Source organism: Idiotropiscis lumnitzeri, chromosome 2 (genome assembly GCF_059441095.1).
Source record: "Idiotropiscis lumnitzeri isolate Australia: NSW breed Sydney's pygmy pipehorse chromosome 2, RoL_Ilum_1.0, whole genome shotgun sequence".
NCBI lineage: Eukaryota > Metazoa > Chordata > Actinopteri > Syngnathiformes > Syngnathidae > Idiotropiscis > Idiotropiscis lumnitzeri.
In genome coordinates, this window is record NC_142392.1 from 26,842,470 (window position 1) to 26,847,809 (window position 5,340).

Genomic DNA, 5,340 nt, shown 5'->3' on the forward strand with positions numbered 1-5,340 from the left:
TATCATTGATACAAATAGTGTATAAAAAACATGATTAAAAATACACAAACTATTTACATACTCTCACATTTCCCCCCTGTTTGTCGGATTTAAATCATGTCCATACGGCTTTAAGATGAGTCATCAGGGAATAAAACATATAAAAATACATTTCAATGTGCCTAGTGAAAAATAACAAAACTGTCTCCACGCAGAGCTTGTCTCTGGGGGACTCGATGCAGGCCCCTTGCCTCGCTGTAGGAGGAGACAGCCGTCTTTACCTCCCGGATCTTCGTGTGTGGTGTATGTGTATGCACGTGTGGGGCTTGGGCGACAAGTCCATATTCTTTTTACGTTTCAGTGTCCAGTTCGAGTTCGTCATTGTCCAGTTCGAGTTTGTCATACTCAACATCAATCAGATTGTAATGTTACTTTTGGGCAACAAACATGCAATCAATCATCATTTTTGTCATGAAAATAATGCAACAAAAACAGACTACACATAACAAAAAATGAAAACCATAATTATCCCGATATATATTGTGTCTTTCAAATTCTTCATAGTGGTCATAACATCAATAATTGTTTCATTTTTAAAACTTTAAATGCAATTATGTTCTTCAATCAAGGCTCAAATTTCTTTATGTACGTCATTAATTTCCAAACCATATCTAATCTTTTTATTCTGTGGCTTCAACATTCGTATCTGTGGCTGCTGGTGTGGTTCTGATGTGCGTGTGGTCCGAGATTGTGACTCGGGGAGGGATTCGCGTTGCTAGGCCTTTAGCTGGAAACCGGTGAAGCTTGTACTGCAACTGGTGGATCCAGCTGCCACGCCCCGCGACCTTTGCTGCGTCGGTGTCACCGCCATCATCTGGCGAGGGCCATCTCAGCATTCACTTCCCCCCAACGGAGTCGTTTCAACACCTTGAAGAAGAGTTGGTCTCCCACACGGACGTGATTTCTGTAAATCAGAACACACTTGACCAGTATTGGCGTCTTTTGGATCTTTTTCGGTCAAACATGTTTTTTGTTGGTGGTTCTGATGAACCTGAGAGTCTATAGGGGATAGTGTCCTTCCTTCGGCTGGCATTGTCCTCATTACTGTGATTGAAACACAGTCTGGCCATTGTCTCTTTTTTTTTTTTCCATTAGTGCGTTCCACAAGTCCTGCAGACTGTATGCGCAGTGACGCTTTGAGTCCATTTTTTAACAACTGTCCCACTTGTTACAACATCATTCACAAAATGCATCATTTTCACTTCAAATCACTTCTTGAAATTCCAAATGTCAGGATAATTTGATTACACAACACTTTTCCCAATCGTTTTTAGCATCAGCATGTGTTGTTGGAAACAACTTGATCCATTTTGAAAACATATCAATCATAGTCAAACAATATTGCAACCCAAACAAATAACAGTGTCCAAAAAAAATTTTTGTTGAAAAGTCTGTATGTGGGAACAATTCCATATGATATCTCCTCCCTGTTGAGGCACGACGTCTGCTCGTGTCTCACTCAATGTTTGCATCATTGTCCACCCAATGTGCATGTTCAATTAGTGGTGCCTTTTTCCCTGGCCTGAGATCAACTTGTCAAGTTGATTTACTGTGTGTGTGCGTGTGTGTGTGTGTGTGTGCTTTCATTAAACCTCTTGTGCTTTGTTGACTCTGGGGTTATGGCTTGGCTCCAGCCTTTATTCAATCGTAATCGTGTCATTTTCTGTCCAGAAAATTTTTTTTTTATTTACAAATACTTATTTAGACGTGCTTTATGCACAATTTTACTTTTATCTTTTGTGATTTTTAAAGCACCCGTTCGCCCAAAATCAACAGAACACAAGAACATTTTATCTTGACTGTGAGTTCACATTGTAACCATACAGCTCATACAAGATGGGAAACTCCAAATTTTAATTAGCTCACAACCGCCTACGCTCTTCCTGCTTATCCTAACAATTTTTCTCTTTTACAAGTTATCTGTTGGTATCACACTACTAATACTCCCATCGCATAAAAGTCAGCGTGATTTCTTCCTACAACCTTGGTTCTCAGACACTTTCTTATCAGTCTGGAAGGTGCACCTGGTCTTCAAGTCCTACACGTCTTAACTCCTCCAGTCGGGAGGAAAATATGTCAAAAAGTCAAGTCATGGGTTTGGTGAAAATTTGGACGGCTCCACAGTCGTGTGGCGCCTTCTAAATGGTGCGTGGAAAAAGAATGACGCTGGGCTTAAATGCATCGCACCTTATTAATGTAATGTTACAATTAAATCGCCGTGCAATGTGAATGTCGTGTGATGGAATGTCATTTTTTCATTCCTTAAAGCAGCAGTGAAAGCTCTTGATCACACTCTTAAGTGGTTCTCTGCCACGAAATCCAAATTGTTGTGACTAATATGCAAATGGATTCACTTTCCTGTGTTTCTGCAGCAACACAAGTCCATGAAGCCATTTTTTGCAGTCACTGTTTGCCCAAATGGCTTATAATAATAATTTGGTAGTGCATTAAGATGCTTTGTAAATACAATCTTGCAGTGTATCTCCACAAGTTCCAACATACACAACCCATTTTATGGCCATGATACTATTGTTTTAAACTCACCCTAAACCTGTTGGGCTCTTTCTCTGCCGCATAAATTACAGCCCTGAGAGACTTTGGGCTCCAACTTTATCTATGAAAGGTCAGGGACTTAATGGAGTTCATGAAAGTCCCAAGGAAGGTGTTTACACAAAAGTGGTCTGGCAAAGATTTATTACTATTTTTCTTCCCGCTTATCACTGACAATGCGTCCTTTTAAAGTTTTGACTCTTGTTTAAATTCACCCTTGCTTATTAATTCCGATATTAAAGTCCAATTGTCAGTGTATCACGGCCTAATAAGCAAAACACATGTTGATGTAGAAGTCCTTCTACACACACTTTTTATGTTAGTTTTTTTCTTTCGCCATGTGATCCTCTGTTGCTTCTCTCTTCGTCCTGAAAAGTTATTGTTTATCACAAGACTCTCTGCTTCCTTCTTTTTTTTAAATGTTTTCTCTTTTTCTTCCTTCTGCTCAACACGTTCAAGCTTTTTGTGCATAATTTAAAATCTTCTTTTCCATTTTACAAGTTGGCCAATTTAAATTAGGTTGTTTTATCTGAAAAGCCTGTAATTCTATTTTTCCTTTTTCACATAATCACAAATTTCTTTTCACAAAATGAACATGTTAATTCTATTTTATTTTTTATTTTTTTTTTCTCTAATCTTGACTCATTTCACTTTGACCAATTCTACCTTAAAGTGGACAAGTACACATTAATGTTATCTGTAATTTATAATTTCTTCTCTGCTTTAATGAAAATTATAGCCCTTGCCAAATTTTTCCTGTATCATTTATATTTCTGCATTTCATTGCATCTCTGGCCTACTTTAATATAAACATGATCAACTGGAATATGAAATCTAAAATATTTATTTCTTCAATTCACCAAAAAGCAAAATCTAATTTCTATCCTCCTTCTCTCATTCAAATGACAATCTTTAATCACTAAACTCCCTCTCTTCCTCCTCCTCACAGGGGCCTCTCCACAGTCTGCTCCTAATTTCCAAATTCACTGTAGTTTTTCCACAACCACTCAAACCTACCAATGTCTCGAATCAAAATTTAAAAAATCAGGAAACACCTATGTTTTTGCAAAAATTCCTCATGTTCACTTTCAAAAGCTTCGTCCAATTATTAAAATTTCATAACACCTACTTCTCCCTTTCTGAAGGAGACGCAAGTATACAATTAAGTAAAAACCATCATCAAAATGATATATCTTGTCTATTGAATCATGAAAGTATAAATTGTCTCATCACTAAACTTTTTATGTAAATTAATCACATCCCCACAACTTGGGCTCTCATTATTCTGTAAAAATAAAACTAATTTCAATTCATGCAACCAACTCAGTGGCCTTCTGGGTCCCTCAACCACACAGGTTCTAATTCTGTTACTCTGTTCCATTTTTCCACTAGCAAATCTGACTATGGCCCCTTTCTCACTTGCCCTATCATTTGAAATTGATTTATTAAAAACTTAGTCATGCTGAAGGCTGCTTCTTCTCAAGGCAATTTCTTGCTATCTGGCCTTCTTTTAGTGTGGTCTTCCTGTGTGGTTGACGGCAGTTTCTGGCAAAGTGTCCTGATCTGCCACAACTGTAACAAATATCATCTCCGGTGGGAAGGCGTCCTTGTCTCAGCCTCTTCCACCTTGATAAAAGACCTTCTGACCTTTATTTTGATAAAAAGTGTCTATAGATCTCTGTTTCTTTTTATTTTCTATCTTCTCAGCATGGAGGGCGTGATTTACATACTCCTCCAGGGTACCTGTTGGCAGGCAAATGTAATGTTTATTCACCCACTTATGAATTTCCTCTCTTGATCCTGCATGTAAAGCATTCTTCAACTGCTGTTGAAATGCCCCATCCACATCAGCATCTTCCTGCAGCCCGCTGTGGTTTTAAAACACAGCTGTCATTCTCACTTTGTATTGCCCAAATGTCTCATCTTTTCTGTTTCTTGTCACCCTCTTCTCTTTTTAAGGCTACCCTCATCCAATATTCTGTTTCCTCAAAGCCATTTTTCTTCATCTTTTTGTGGTCTTTCTTTGTCTTTGCTATGATTGATTTCTGCAATGCGGCTATTTTTCGTGTTTTTAACTGACCATTAAAACCATGTTCAGCTTTCCATGAGTCTAAATACTGAATTTTATCAGGATCCTGTTTTTTGATGAACTTCCTTATCTTCACTCATCTTTTTAAACCAGCCTAGGCGTCTGGGTTAAATTTCTTTATTTTTCAGAAAACGCACATCAGGCTATTTCTCTCTTTTCTTTTAAGCCTATCCCGTTGTATAAGTTATTTTATTTAATTTCAAATTTAAATGAATTTATCTCCTCAAATCATCTTCTTTATTAATTTCTTTTGTAAATTTGGGAATTATTTTTCTCAATAAGATCTCGTCACTCATAAGTAGCCTTTTGTTGGTTACTAATCCTTGATTCCATTTTATCTCTACTTCATCAATCCTTTTAGCATAATTCCAACCACTTTGATCACTCTCCCTGACATTTAGACACACAGACAGACACACAGACATATACACGGGCCCACAAAACGACACACACAGTTCTCAACACTGAACAACTACAAACAACAATAACATGTTAGTAATAACAGCAACACAATCCATCTTTATCTTTTGCCCATAATAAGTCCTTTAATTCAACTAATATCTCTCATAATTATGTGTGTGCAGCCCTATAGGGCCAATGCAGCCTCTGCCACAAATGCACACTGCCACTTATACACGCAGCACATTGAGGTGAGCGCTTTA